Genomic DNA, 16,941 nt, shown 5'->3' with positions numbered 1-16,941 from the left:
CTCCAACACTTGCACGGAGTGTGCATCTCACTCATCCCGTTCCGCCTTGCTATAAGCCGGTCCTGTTCTGACATCTCTCAGCAGCGCCTCCAAATGTAACCCTGCTTCCCCCCCTCCCCCAGACTCTACGGTGGTGTCTAGGGTGCATGAGGGCAGATTACATGCGGTGTGGTGCATACCTGTGAGAAACAGGAGGGCCTGAGCTTCCCGCGATGTTATTGGGGAGCCAGGACCGGGCTTCTGGGGTGGTAGCCTCCATCTTCTCTACTCCCAGGAATATGGGACAGGACCTGTATAGAACAACCCCTTAGGTCCCAGGGTAATAGCTTGCAACTCACACACAGTCTTTGGTACAAAGGATAGTCTCTTTATTGGCAGATCAGCAACTCCCAAATGTAGTGGCTTCCAGCAGCCGCAACAACAACAGCAGAGCCTTGCTAATTACTCCGCTCTCCTCCCACACAGATATATCCTCCTCTCCTTCCCTCCAAGTCTCTCCACGACAGGATGGTCTGGGCTGGGGCTTCAATACCCCGCGGCCCACCTCCGAGGTTATCCTCGTGGTGGGGATTGAATTCTCCCCATCACCCCAGGCAGGGGGGTGAGGGGCATTGGTCCACCAGGTCTATAGTGCTATCCTCTCTACTAAAAGCGGCTGAGTCTCTCCACTCCTCTCTCTCGGTTTCTGCATGGCTGCGGAGGTGAGACCGCGGTCTCCTCCAACTCCTTGAACCGAACCGCAGGACTCTCTTGGCAGACTCCCACGGCAGACCCCTACGGCAGACTAGACTCGCCACTTACAGGAGTTGGCTGCTAAATATAGAGCTAGCCCCACCTCTCATGATGTCAGCAGAACCTCCCCTCTTGCTCACGCCTGCAGCAGAGTCCAGGCCTGCATCTACCACTCAGGGCAGGGCTATGAAGGGGGGAAAACCCATTATGATTACTGGTGCCTGATCTTAACAGGACTTACCACAGTAGAAGGGAGATAGGTATAGCCTGTGCTGATTACAGGGGGCTACATATATGTAACAGTGTTTCCCCCACCCTCTTGGAGATTCCTCTGTTACCAGGTGTGTCGAGCTGGGTACCTGCTGATTCACAGAAGCTCTGAGGTTCCTCCGATGGGGAAGACAGGACAAGCTCTTGGGGTGATAGCTGGTTCTTTCTCCCTCTTGGTTCAGCGCCTCCATCCCCTGCAGGCTCCAGCAGTGCCGGAGGCAATCCCTGCAGGAGAACTCCCTGCTACACCCCCTGATAAATTGCAGACTCAGGCAGGAGTATCTTTATAACAGGAACTTTCTTTATTCTCTCACCGCATACACAGCATTCTCTGCATACTATATCACTGGTCTCCATCCTTAGGATGGTCCCTGGACTCCACCCCCAGTCATGGGCCCCAGAGGTCAGTCCTAACGCTTCCCCCACTCCCTATTAGAGTGGGATGTATAGTCCTCACCCACTCCCCTAAGGGAGGGGATAGAAGGTTAGAGAGCCCTCCACACCTCTCCTGTGGGACCAGTCTCTCTCAAAAGGGAAAGACAATACTGAAACATTTTGGGTTTGCAGCCTCTTAAGTACCCTGGGGGAGGGTCCCAGGTCTGAGCCCCTTATTGGGCAGAACATAGGCCTTAGCACGCCTCCCCCTTGTCACTCAAGGTAGCTGCTTGCTGGTGGGGAAAACCCTGGATTGGGCCTAACATTGCCTGCACTGTACCAGGACTTGCATGTCAGGCAGGGTAGATTAGTAGCCAGGCGTGGATATACACAGATGGGTGGGTAGTGGAGGCTAGGTGCTCCAGGCTGGCTGTGACTGGAAACATAGTCCACTAAAGGGTTAATACATTAAAAAGTCCATAACCGTTCATTTTATGAACTAGCCTGGATATTCTCTCCCTTCCCAGCTCTATGTCAGGGTCTGGATGGGAATAACATCAGAACTTTAGTAACCTCACATTATGTCATGGTAACGCAGCATTATCGCGAAATAACATGATGTTAACAGCACCGCGGTCAGGCACAGACAGTATTTTTGGCATTTTATTATGTTCGCGAATAAAGGCCGGACCCGGGTTTGGTAAAATGACGCTATTTTCCCTGCTTTACGGGGGCTTTATGAATTGAGGCCACATTGCGTCCAATAACCATTTGGCCAGGAGATGGAGACGGATGTGGCTGCAGTGTGAGCTGCTACAAAGGATCTGACTAAGGCCTCGGCCATGGTTAATCCTGGCGGGCGGAGGCGCGCTGAGGCTGAGGGAAAGCGGGTGCTTTCCCTGGCCTTAGACAGCGCGCCATCCGGGGGCGTGTCGCCGGCGGGCCAGTGACGTCACGGAGCTGGTTCGCCCTCATTGGGCCCTGCGCTCCGGCAAGCGCGAAGATTTGAAATTTCCCTAAGACCTACGCTTCCGCGCGCTTGCGGAAGCGTAGGCGAGCCCCTACTAAAGCCGCTCTCATTGCATTGCCTCCGCCCGCAAGCACTATCCATGGACGCGGCCTAAGGCTACGGCCCCAGCGCCTCTGCTGCACACGCGCGGCCGCCCGCGAAGGCTGGAGGCACATGCAGCCGATTCCTCGGTCTGCAGTGTGAGCTGCTACAAAGGATCGGGCTTTAGCTGCTATTGTTTATGCCGTCTTAATGGGACTCGCTTAGTTCTGCTACTGAGGGACACATTTGAAATAATTCATTGGTTTGTTCCGAGTCACAATGTGTGATATTGGGCTGTGTTTCATGGGGATTCAAACTTCTTCTGCAATCAACATGTACTGATCATAATGCAACCAACGATCTGTTCTTTAAATGTATACGGGTTAATCTAGTGTGACTTCCTAGTTAACACCTCCATTGTTGATTGTTATTTAGATGTTTCAATAAACATCTTTATTTGATTATTTTTTCAAAGTTCTTAGTTTAAGTGTGTCTGTTTGGAATATTTTACTGGTCAGTTAGAGACATCACTGGTGACCGATTTTGTAACTTGTTTGAATATACTACTGTGGCCGAGTTTATTCGAGCATTTGCCCGTTCTTGGCCGCAGCAGTTACCTGGCGCGCGCCGGAGGGTGCCGGGCGCGCGCCGAAGCAGCGGAGGAGAGGCCCGCCGATCTCGGCTTCCCTCTCTCCTCTCCGGGTCCGCCGGGTCCCCCGGAACCCCCTGCCGCCGTCCCCCACATCGCGGGACACCAGGGCTCCCTCGGGGAGCCCTGGACGCGCGTGCAGGGGGCGCAGGCACCCGATGACGCGTGACCGCGCATCGGTGACGCGCGGCACGCCGAGGGGCTGCCACTTGCAAGCCGGGAAATCTCCCGGCTTGCGGAACTGGCCACACTTCAATAAAGTGTGTCGCCAGTGTACTACAACGATTTTATACTAAATTCCAATTAGAGCTCAACCAAAGGTTACAGCTGGGAGACGTATAGTATTTAAAACAATATATGAGATAAATTATATTGAAACAAGTAGTAAATCAACTCCTGGGACATATAGGGCAAGCCAACATTATATAGTCCTGGCATAGAAAATACTACTACGATTCTATGTATGATACATACACGATTGTATGTATTTGCATTAATACATACACGATTGTATGTATTTGCATTAATAAATATTTAATACATTATAATTTAGAATACAATACATGATGCCAAAAACCATCTTCTGTACATGTCCTGTGTTTCTCTCCGGCTGTATCCAGCACAATAAGCAATTCTGCTTCCTACACATGGTTTATTTTGGGGGCTCTCACAGGGCAAGATATCTGGGACCAAAAACAGGGTACGCCCAGAGAAGGGAGAACCAAAGAAAAAGGGCAGGACAGGAGAAAAGAGGACTTCATCCACCTGGTCCATCATAGGTCCCCTTCATCTGTCACCTTGCACGTGGAGTGACAGACTCGATGTTCCATGCTTGGAATTCATTCTCTCCATGTCACGGTTTAACCAGCAGCAAAAGCTTCACGGGCCATCGGTAGCCTATATCTGTCACTGCATTGGTAGGAAAACCCCATGGGTCATAGAACCTTTCTGTGTTTATCACCGTGTGAAAGGAGGGACAGGCTTCCTGGCCATAGGTCACCCCTACCTGTTTCACTGTCACCCTGAGGTGGGTAGGACAGCCTTACTGCACCACTGTCCTCTCTCTCTTTAGGAGAAAGGGAAGTGAAAACATGACCGTCATGGTTGGGGTTGACCAGACTACTTTGGGTCACCATTACCAGGCAGAAAACAGGAGGTTAATAAACGTTAGTTTATTTGGCCGGAACCAACAGTAAGCAATACACACAAGAACACAGCAATAACCCCACAAAACAGGGACATATGGGAAACTCCTAGCACGCTAGGTGCAGAGCGCTGCCGAAGCTAGCTTGCACAGGATGCCGCCAAAGAAAAGTCCATGTCCAATCTAAGTTCCCCAGTCACAAGGGGAGACTGCTCCGCGTCTATACAGTAAGTTAGTCTCTCGACACCAAGACCAACCTGCAAGTGTGGAGCTGGGGGCCGTCCTGTTCTGTTCTGACTGACAGATTAAATCTGCCCGTGGTGATATTGGATACCGAGGCTTGAGACTCATTACTCCAAGTTCTCTTGTTGAATATATTGTCGCACACTTTAGAAAGCTTCTTGATCTGTGTTACTTGCCACAGTTGAGTTGGTTTCACAGGGTCAGCGCTGTGATGAGCTCGGATCTGCGTTGGGTTATATAGTTTACCAGCATCCATCTGGAAACATGAAGAAATGGGTGCCGACCAATCAGCTGTGTCCCTTTTAATCCACTGATCCAATCCGGAGAGAGGGAGACACCGGGAACGGAACGCTTCGGAGAAAGGGTGTAGTTTAGTGCTGAAGGATGACCCCCTGAGGCGCAAGGCCTGGGAAATTAGAATGGACCAATGGAAACCATGTAGATGGGCTTAGGCTCCAAATTCCGGTCCCTGATATTGGTTCCAAGCCTCCGGCAGGGTTAGATATCTCGCTGCCGGGGAGAGAACAATGCTGCGGCCCCTCTCAGCAGGCGGGCGCCTCCTTTCCTAGCCCCCCATTGTCTCTGAGCACAGCACCGGGCCCACATAATAGCTATCCCCCTGACTCATTATATGCCTGGTACTCAGACATTGTTACAGGGCCAGGCGCACAATGAGCCACACAGTGTAAAATACACAGAAAATGGACATAACCACATTACTAGGGTGTGCGACACTATCCAACCCTGGGGTGGCAACATTAGCCCTTTACTTTGGAGCGCAATCTTGACAGGCAGAGGCACCGTGCGGGCTTATCCTTTATGGGCTTCCCCCCCGCCATCACAACACCCCTAACCATGTGTTCCTAAAGAAGCCACCTCGCCCAATTTCCTAATAGGTAACGCTGTGCAGGATATGGGGGGCAGTGTATGGGCCACTACTTCTTGCATTGTGTGTGTAATGGCAGAGTGTGCGAAGTCCGGGTTACACGTGTACAGATAGTGCGGTTCGGAAGAGGAATGGCGGATATTTCTGGGTTACTGCACGCAAGTACCTGAGAAGTAACAGCCTCTGCATTGCCAGCTCCTCTCTGCTCTCTTCTGGATATTTCTCCTTTTCAAATATCAGGTCTCATTTCTGTGCTAGGCCACCAAGACTTCTCAAATATTTGTGCAGGCAATTAAAGGTTACAGATCTACGAGGGCTCCGGGTCGCAGCCAACACGTTGCTGAGCGTGTGGATCCTGTGAAACATGTGTCTTTAAATTAAATGATTGGCTTTTTACCGGCGAGTGAGCGGAGAGAGGCGGCACTCAGAGCTAATGGAAAAAAGAAATTGTTGTGGTCCCCCATCATTGGCAGCACAGGGGTTAATATGGTTAGGGGGGCTGGTGTACTCCAGCTGCAGTTAGAAGCTGAAAGCTACACTAATATCTGCCCGGGTTTTCTTTCTCTAAGCAGAAATGGCACATGAACAGGTGGGTTGTATTGTATTGTATTGTATGTCTTTATTTATATAGTGCCATTAATGTACATAGCGCTTCACAGTAGTAATACATGTGGTAATCAAGGTTATTTGCGAGGATTAGCCAATGCGTTCCCCCTCAGCGCACTCAGAAGTTTGCCATGCTCACCCACCCTGCACATTCCAAGCTTCCGCAGCCTGGGCAGAAGAGCTTGCAAACTAGGTCAGCCATGTGCTGCATGAGGGGTCACTTACTGCAGGGCCAGGTGCCCTTTGAAGCACTATCTCCAAGCAGCTCTTGCAGGACACCAGTCCCCAACGGAGGGGCGACGCAGCGACAGTGAATTAATCACGCCTGACATTTTAAGACTCAGAATGTCAGCGGCACAAAGTAATTCTTCCAGATTAAGTTTGCCCGAATTATTCTCAGCAAAGGCAGAGAAATGGATTAATGAGATAAGCATCATCTGTGAGGGGGCATGTGCAGACACCGTGTGAGGGACACACATACAACAAGTGACAAGCAGTGTGGCAAGCAAGTGTATAGATTTCTGTGTAGGGGTGTGTGGGTGTGTGTGTGTGTTTGGACAGGTGTTTTGTGCGTTTTATAGTGTGTGTTTGTGTGTGCGCATGTGAATGCATTAGGGGAGTGGCTTATGCTGTGTGTAGAGGTGTGTGAAATGCTTGCACCAGGCTGCAGGCAAAATGTACACTGATTGAGCTGTGAAAAAAAATGGCGGTAGAGTTTCCAAGCGATTCGCCATGTCTTTGGGATTCAGACCCTGGCTGGGGGTCTGTGGAGGAGAGTTATAATTTAGTAGAGTATCCATTCACTTCTATACCTCCCAAAGTGTGTGTGTGTGTGTGTGTGTGTGTGTGTGTGTGTGTGTGTGTGTGTGTGTGTGTGTGTGTGTGTGTGTGTGTGTGTGTGTGTGTGTGTGTGTGTGCATATTCACATTAGCTCTCCCTCCTGCAGCAGCCACATTTCAGGGTCTATTTCTTTTAATATCACTAACCCATTTCTATTCTCTATTTTAATATGGTTTTCCGTTTATCTCTCACTCTCTATCACTCGGTTTTTATACCATATGTATTCCCCTTTTTACTCTATTTGTCATTGTTTCCTCTTCTGTCATATAATGTTTTATCCCTAAGTCTCTGTAGCTGCCACACAGCTGATGCCTCAACATTAATACCAGTCAAAGGACAGTATTCTAATGCTGGACCAGAACCTGGCAGGTGGCAGAGATAATACATGTGCCTCTTTATTTGGAGCATTACGTGTGTCTGCATCCATATGTATGGGATCCCTGTGAGATCTATGGGATCCCTGTGAGATCTATGGGGCCTTTGTGATATGCATAGGGCCTCTATGAGATGTATGGAGCCTGTGTGAGGTGTATGGAGCCTGTGTGACGTGTATGGAGCCTGTGTGACGTGTATGGAGCCTGTGTGAGGTGTATGGAGCCTGTGTGAGGTGTATGGAGCCTGTGTGAGGTGTATGGAGCCTGTGTGAGGTGTATGGAGCCTGTGTGATGTGTATGGAGCCTGTGTGAGGTGTATGGAGCCTGTGTGAGGTGTATGGAGCCTGTGTGAGGTGTATGGAGCCTGTGTGAGGTGTATGAAGTCTGTGTGAGGTGTATGGAGCCTGTGTGAGGTGTATGGAGCCTGTGTGAGGTGTATGGAGCCTGTGTGAGGTGTATGGAGCCTGTGTGAGATGTATGGGGCCTGTGTGATATGCATAGGGCCTCTGTGAGGTGTATGGGGCCTGCGTGAGATGCACAGGGCCTGTGTGAGATGCACAGGGCCTGTGTGAGATGCACGGCCTGTGTGAGGTGTATGGTACCTGTGTGAGGTGTATGGGGCCTGTGTGAGATATATGGGGCCTGTGTGAGATGTATGGGGCCGGTGTGAGGTGTACGGGGCCTGTGTGAGATGTACGGGGCCTCTGTGATATGTACGGGGCCTCTGTGAGATGTACAGGGCCTGTGTGAGGTGTATGGGGCCTCTGTGAGATGTATAGGGCCTCTGTGAGATGTATAGGGCCTGCGTGAGATGTATAGGGCCTGCGTGAGATGTATAGGGCCTGCATGAGATCAAGGGGCCTCTGTTAGATGTATAGGGCCTGTGTGAGATGTATAGGGCCTGTGTGAGATGCAGCCTGCTGTGTTATCTGCACCCTGTATAGCGGGCCTCGTTTTCCCCTGGTAATTGTGTGTCTCGGATCAGAAAGAAATCTTTGGATCCGTTTGTGTGTTTCAGGAGTTGGTTTTATTTCCTGTCCCTTGGATCAATTACAGAATTATGCATCAGCCTAAAGGGGACTGAACTCAATTATACAGCCAGTTTGCTGTCAGTCTCCATTACGGAGATACTAAGAGGTGGAGGGAAAGATAAGAGGCTGCAGATAAGAGGACCCACCTCCGGAGTCCTGCACTCGTCCCTGGCTCCCATTGCCGAAGGAAGAGCTCGGCACACGGACGTCTCACTGCTAGATTCAAACATACAGACAAGACGTGTCCGTGGGGAATCTGAGAAAAACGTCATTACACACAAGCTTAGCGTGTAAATCAGGAGTGGGCAACTCCGGCCCTCAACAGGTCAGGTTTTCAATATATCTCTGCTTCAGCACAGGTGGTGCAGTTGAAGACTGAGCCACTGATTGGGCCATCTGTGCTAAAGCAGGGATATCCTGAAAACCTGACCTGTTGGTAGCCCTTGAGGACTGGAGTTGCCCACCCCTGGAGTAAATAATTATAGAGCAGCCATTTAAGGAAAGTGCCAGAGAAGGAGGACAAGTTTAGAATCTGCAGCGCAGGAGGTCTCTTATGGGGGAGAAGAGAAGGGCCTATAACACCACAAGTGTCTCAAATCAAGCATCACATTAAAACCCAGTGCTTGATCTCTTGATACATTAGTGTCTCCATATATATCCCTTGTGAAATACTCGTCTTTTCATACACAGAGATATTCTGAGTATTTTGTTACTATGGGAGGATAAAGATATAATATAGGGAGAAACTTAAACATTGGTGGATGCGAATCCCTTCTCCCGAAGAGCTTACAATTAAATTGCTATGTTGTAAGTGTAACCCCCTGCTAAAAGGTTACTAACATGGCTATTGTATGCTGAGCCGCACTCTGGGATGCTATAGGGATCAAGACGTCATTCAGGGATATTTAAGCAGGAGGGACTATTCTAGAAGTTTAGGTTCCAGGAGGACATGAGGAGAGGAGCCTCGGGGAGAGTAGATAAGTAATGTTTCTAAAGTAATAGTATGGACCAGCACCCCCCGTTTATTATGTTGTAAATAGGGACAGTTAAGATAGGATCCCTGAAAGAATGAATGAAACCCAGAATAAGTAATAAAAAGTAATACGGCACGCCATAGAGGGCCTCAGGAAAGATGGCTCCCGGCTGCGAGTGGATCAGCTCTAACCGCGGATTGGCGCTAATATTCCTCAGTCTGTGCAGAAGTGGCTGTTCCCAAACAGACCAAAGATATTGAGTCGATTAAGAAAAGACCCGTCAGGGTTCCTGTGGGGGCCCGGAGTAATCAGATTGATTCTGAGTATGGTTCCAAAGCTACAAGGAGGGCCGGGCCCCCCATACTCAGATCAACTAAGCCAAAGTACCTTCATTGGAGTGTAAGAGTGGGCACTGATGGACAAACTGTACTCATGTCTGTCTATTATAAAATACAGTCCCAAGTTATTAATATGTGCGTGAGCGGTCACTGTCCATGGGGACACGAATAAAAGACTTTGTATAACAAAAGTTCCCCGGCGCCCATTATTCTACAACCTTGCTACCTCATCGCACAGCCCCTGAATCAAGGTAATCAATGCGGACTAGCCATATAATACACCCCGATTTAATCTCCCTGGAAGCCCGGCAGGGAAGGTTACATAGGACACACAGGTTTTAATTACACCTACACAGCACAAGTGCACAGAATGCAGAGCCGGATACCTCTATGGCTGCACAGCACAAGTGCACAGGATGCAGAGCCCGATACCTCTATGGCTGCACAGTACAAGTGCACAGGATGCAGAGCCCGATACCTCTATGGCTGCACAGCACAAGTGCACAGGATGCAGAGCCGGACACCTCTATGGCTGCACAGCACAATACACAGGATGCAGAGCCTGACACCTCTATGGCTGCACAGCACAATACACAGGATGCAGAGCCGGACACCTCTATGGCTGCACAGCACAAGGACACAGGATGCAGAGCCGGACACCTCTATGGCTGCACAGCACAAGTGCACAGGATGCAGAGCCGGACACCTCTATGGCTGCACAGCACAAGTGCACAAGATGCAGAGCCGGACACCTCTATGGCTGCACAGCACAAGTGCACAAGATGCAGAGCCGGACACCTCTATGGCTGCACAGCACAAGTGCACAGGATGCAGAGCCGGACACCTCTATGGCTGCACAGCACAAGTGCACAGGATGCAGAGCCGGACACCTCTATGGCTGCACAGCACAAGTGCACAGGATGCAGAGCCGGACACCTCTATGGCTGCACAGCACAAGTGCACAGGATGCAGAGCCGGACACCTCTATGGCTGCACAGCACAAGTGCACAGGATGCAGAGCCGGACACCTCTATGGCTGCACAGCACAAGTGCACAGGATGCAGAGCCCGATACCTCTATGGCTGCACAGCACAAGTGCACAGGATGCAGAGCCTGACACCTCTAGGATCTTGGTAGTGGGGGTTCTGACAGTTCCTGTGTTCTCTGTGTGAATATTAATTAGGCAGATTAGCGCGGGGAATGTCACACTGCGAGATCGCTACCGGGGCCTGCAAGGCTCATTAGACTCCTGCAGATTCCAAAGCTACAGCGGCCTTTTCTGATTTTACTTTTAATTAGAGGAAGATACAGGTGAAGTAAATGGAAAGTCATTCATCAAACACTGTCCCTCTCAGAGAGACAGTGACACGGAGACAGTGACAAACACAGCTCCTGCACTTTCCTATGTGAGCAGACACTCACCCTGACCGCCTGCACTGTGTGTGAGCAGACACTCAACCTGATCTTCGGCACTGTGTGAGCAGACACTCACCCTAATCTCCTGCATTGTATGTGAGCAGACACTCTCCCTGATCTCCTGCACTGTGTGTGAGCAGACACTCAACCTGATCTTCGGCACTGTGTGAGCAGACACTCACCCTAATCTCCTGCATTGTATGTGAGCAGACACTCTCCCTGATCTCCTGCACTGTGTGTGAGCAGACACTCAACCTGATCTTCGGCACTGTGTGAGCAGACACTCACCCTAATCTCCTGCATTGTATGTGAGCAGACACTCTCCCTGATCTCCTGCACTGTGTGTGAGCAGACACTCACCCGGATCTCCTGCACTGTATGTGAACAGACACTCACCCTGATCTTCGGTACTGTGTGAGCAGACACTCACCCTAATCTCCTGCATTGTATGTGAGCAGACACTCACCCTGATCTCCTGCACTGTATGTGAGCAGACACTCACCCTGATCTCCTGCACTGTGTGTGAGCAGACACTCTCCCTGATCTCCTGCACTGTGTGAGCAGACACTCACCCGGATCTCCTGCACCGTGTGTGAGCAGACACTCGCCCTGTGAGCTGCACTGTATGTGAGCAGACACTAACTCCTGCACCGTATGTGAGCAGAATCTTGGCCTGGTCTCCTGCACTGTATGTGAGCAGACACTCACCCATTCACTGTATGTGAGCATTCGCTAACTTCTGTACTGTATGTGAGCAGACACTCATCCTGATCTATTGTACCTCCCTTCACTACTGTACTAAACTGGAAACTCACTACTGCACTGTCACCCTCCCCTCCTGCATTACCACTGCGCAATCACCCTGTGACATGTATCACTGCAATCACTGCAAACACTGCCCGCAGACCCCGGCAATCATACCCAGAGCAGCTAGACCCTCCTGCTAACAGCCGCCCTCCCAAATCGGGAAATTGTATTGTATGTCTTTATTTGTATAGCGCCATTAATGTACATAGCGCTTCACATTAGTAATACACGTGGTAATCAAATAAATAACAGATAATATAAATAACAGGTCATGGGAATAAGTGCTTCAGACATAAAAGTAACATTAAGGAAGAGGAGTCCCTGCTCCGAGGAGTTTACAGTCTAATTGGTAGGGAGAACGTGCAGAGACAGTAGGGGGAATATTTAACCCTTCCTTTCCTGGAGAAAGATGGGTGCAGTGCTGGCAATAAGAGGGTTACCGAATTGTGCAAACCTCAAATGCTCCGATAAAAAGCTACTGAATTTTGTGACTGCTAATCCCCCAGAGTAAACTGCAGCTCTAATCTCTGTTATCCTGCCCCGAGTGAGGCCCGTTAGCTGCAGACCTGAAACATCTCAATAACCTGCACAGCTGCAGGTGACAGGCGAGGGTGGGGCACGTGAAAGAGGTGAGGGAGGGGGGTGGCAGGTGACAGACAGGAGTCCCAGAGCAGCACACGCAGATCGTCACAGAGCAGCACACGCAGATCGTCACAGAGCAGCACACGCAGATCGTCACAGAGCTGCACACGCAGGGTGTCCCAGAGCAGCACACGCAGATCGTCACAGAGCAGCACACGCAGATCGTCACAGAGCAGCACACGCAGGGAGTCACAGAGCAGCACACGCAGATCGTAACAGAGCAGCACACGCAGATCGTAACAGAGCAGCACACGCAGATCGTCACAGAGCAGCACACGCAGATCGTCACAGAGCAGCACACGCAGATTGTCACAGAGCAGCACACGCAGATCGTCACAGAGCAGACACGCAGATCGTCACAGAGCTGCACACGCAGGGAGTCCCAGAGCAGCACACGCAGGGAGTCACAGAGCAGCACACGCAGATCGTCACAGAGCTGCACACGCAGGGAGTCCCAGAGCAGCACACGCAGGGAGTCACAGAGCAGCACACGCAGATCGTCACAGAGCTGCACACGCAGGGAGTACCAGAGCAGCACACGCAGATCGTCACAGAGCAGCACACGCAGATTGTCACAGAGCAGCACACGCAGATTGTCACAGAGCAGCACACGCAGATCGTCACAGAGCTGCACACGCATGGAGTCACAGAGCAGCACACGCAGATTGTCACAGAGCAGCACACGCAGATCGTCACAGAGCAGACACGCAGATCGTCACAGAGCTGCACACGCAGGGAGTCCCAGAGCAGCACACGCAGGGAGTCACAGAGCAGCACACGCAGATCGTCACAGAGCTGCACACGCAGGGAGTCCCAGAGCAGCACACGCAGGGAGTCACAGAGCAGCACACGCAGATCGTCACAGAGCAGCACACGCAGGGAGTCACAGAGCAGCACACGCAGGGAGTCCCAGAGCAGCACACGCAGGGAGTCCCAGAGCAGCACACGCTGGGAGTCCCAGAGCAGCACATGCAGGAGTCCCAGAGGAGCACACGCAGGGAGTCACAGAGCAGCACACGCAGGGAGTCACAGAGCAGCACACGCAGATCGTCACAGAGCAGTACACACAGGGAGTCACAGAGCAGGACACAGAGCAGTTTGCTTGGGGACAAATAACCTGCCCCGGCCATGTTACCTGTGTAACAATTGCCACAACTCTGGGTATTTCTAGAATATATTTAATTTGCTGGATGAATATCGCCCTCTGGTGGCAACAAAGCTCAGACCCTGGAAAATGACTGACAGGCAGATAACAGAGTGAGGATACAGTGTCACTATATCCGGGGAGTGTGTCTCTGGCTTACACAAGAGCTGTGTCACTGCATGTGGGTCCCTGTCCCACTCCCGCTGTCAGGCTACACACCTGTGTTCCCTGTCACTTCATTTCTCTCTCTCTACCTCCTCCTCTCACATTTTCCTTCCAGCTTCTCCTTTTCCTCCCTCCCCATCCTCCACTCTTCTCTCCAGGTTTTCCCCGTCCTGGTTTCTGTGTCTCTTCTCCTCTCTTCCCCTCTCCATCTATCTGACCTGCCGGTGCCACCGGTCTCACCTGTCGCCGGAGCCGTGATACTCAGTACCTGCAGAGCTGGAGTAACCAGCAGCATATTGTAAAGCAAATCAAGGCCCTAAAGCACGGGCGGCCAACTCTCGTCCTCAAGGGCCATCAACAGGTCAGGTTTTAAGGATATCCCTGCTTCAGCACAGGGGGCTCAATGCCACTGATTATGCCATCTGTGCTGAAGCAGGGATATCCCTAATACCTGGCCTGTTGGTGGCACTGGAGGACGGGAGTTGGCCGTCCCTGCCCTAAAGACACTGGGACACATAGGACTGAGCCACATATATACTTGTGTATGTCCCCTCGCGTGATAGGACGATGCTGTGTCGTATGGTATTACAGCGATGTGTTCTACGGCAATGTTGTGTGATATTATTGTAACGTGTTCATGGTGTCATGTCATATGATCCCGCTGTGTCATCTAATGGTTTTGTGGGATATAGTGGTGCCGTGTACTATGACCCTGCCATGTGATACGACGGTTTTGTGTGGTATGGTGGTGCTGTGTAATATAACAATTCCATGTGATATGATGGTACCGTGTGATATTACGATCCCATGTGATATGCTGGTACCGTGTGATATTACGATCCCATGTGATATGATGGTACCATGTGATATTACGATTCCATGTGATATGATGGTATCATGTGATATTACAATTCCATGTGATATGATGGTATCATGTGATATTACAATTCCATGTGATATGATGGTACCATGTAATATAACGATCCCATGTGATATGATGGTACCATGTGATATTACAATTCCATGTGATATGATGGTACCATGTAATATAACGATCCCATGTGATATGATGGTACCATGTGATATTACAATTCCATGTGATATGATGGTACCATGTAATATAACGATCCCATGTGATATGATGGTACCATGTGATATTACAATTCCATGTGATATGATGGTACCATGTAATATAACGATCCCATGTGATATGATGGTACCATGTGATATTACAATTCCATGTGATATGATGGTACCATGTAATATAACGATCCCATGTGATATGATGGTACCGTGTGATATAACGATCCCATGTGATATGATGGTACCGTGTGATATAACGATCCCATGTGATATGATGGTGCCGTGTGATTTAACGATTCCATGTGATATGATGGTACCATGTGATATTACAATTCCATGTGATATGATGGTACCCTGCGATATAACGATTCCATGTGATATGATGGTACCGGGTGATATAACGATTCCATGTGATGTAACGATTCCATGTGATATGATGGTGCCGTGTGATATAACGATTCCATGTGATGTAATGATTCCATGTGATATGATGGTACCGGGTGATATAACGATTCCATGTGATGTAATGATTCCATGTGATATGATGGTACCGTGTGATATAACGATCCCATGTGATATGATGGTGCCGTGTTGCTCCTGTCTCAGCTGGGACATATAGTACAATGAGAACTTGGAGAATTAAAGACATTTCAGAATGTCTCAAGTGTTTACGATCATGTAAAGAAAAGCTCTTACACCGACATCTGACATGTATTTATTAGCACTTCACTGCTTTATAATCCGTTGTCATGGCTACGGGGAAAAAACAGACTTCATTGTTTGAAATGAAGGGAACCTGAAATTAGAGAATGTTAACCCTCTGCCAGCCACAGCCTTGCACAAAACCTCCCCTCTGTCCCCTTGGTGAAGCGGAGATTCATGTCAGAGAGGCAGTCACTAACGCCAGCTCTTTCCTGTTGATAGAACAGTTTGTTACTGCACAAGTCAGAACAAAAGACAGGACTAAGTGAGAATGAGACCAGAGAGGATGTGCTTGTGAGGTAGTGTATAGCAGTATGTAAGAAGATGTGGGCAGTCTAGGTATGTAAAGAGTTAATATGTCCACATAGCTGTGGCAGCTGTCCCATGCATGGAATGTCCACCAAGACGGGGGTGCTCAACTCCAGGCTTCAACCCCCCCCCCCCCCCCAAGAGGTCAGGTTTACAGAATATCCCTGCTTCAGCACAGGTGGCTCAACCTATCTCTGCTTCAGCACTGGTGGCTCAATCAGTCCTTGCTTCAGCACAGGTGGCCCAACCAAGAGGTTCAGTCTTTGACTGAGCCCCTGATTGAGCCACCTGTGCTGAAGCTGGGATATCCTGAAACCCTGACTTGTTGAGCGGGGTGCTTAGTGCTCCTCTGCACTAAGGCATCACTATTATTATCTCCATGCACTGTCCATTGTTACCATGTGCAAACTCTCGCTTTATTCCCCGAGTTTCGGCGGGTTACTTTTTCGGTATAGGTACCGTACAGCACAAACGTTCTCTCCTGGTGACAAACCCCTCACATTATCCACAGGGGCACGAGTGGTAACATTTTCTTATTGTGGCCAAATACATTCACCCATCTCCAGCAGCGAGAAATGCTTTCGTTACCCAAAAAGTAATCAGTCTGTAGATTGTTCCTCAAGAGGAAGCAGTGACAGCACATTCATCAAGGGAATTAGAGATGATATTGGAGAGGTTCTCAGAGGGAAGGGAGCATGTGTAGTCCCAGGTATCCGTGGCTTTAGGTTAAGGTTCTGTTTGAAGAAATGTATTATCCTTAATTAGAGCAATGAGGAATGTTACATCTGTCTTATCCTATCGATCATTCATGTTTGGGAATCAGAACAGCCTTTTATGTTGTGCTTTCTGCCCTCATCGAGAGCACAAGGACAGGTCCCATCAGAACCCAAACAACTACATCTTCAACCTGCTTCCATACATTCCGAGACACCATCCTACGCGCTGCTCATCGGCAGAGAGTAATGGATCCAACCAGCAGCAGCGTTAACCCACAGGGCACTGGATGTGGTTGTAATAAATACGCAGGATAGATTGTATGCTTTTACATTCTGTCTTCTCATACAGTTTCTTCTGCATGTTTTGCGTGACGCATTAGGTATCTTTACCTGATTTCACTGAACTCGCTGGCGTGTTGTGTCTGAAGCAGTGACCCCCCCCCC

Source organism: Ascaphus truei, chromosome 17 (assembly GCF_040206685.1).
Source record: "Ascaphus truei isolate aAscTru1 chromosome 17, aAscTru1.hap1, whole genome shotgun sequence".
In the NCBI taxonomy this organism is placed as follows: Eukaryota; Metazoa; Chordata; class Amphibia; order Anura; family Ascaphidae; genus Ascaphus; species Ascaphus truei.
The sequence above is the reverse complement of the archived record's forward strand: the minus strand, read 5'-3'. Positions refer to the sequence as shown.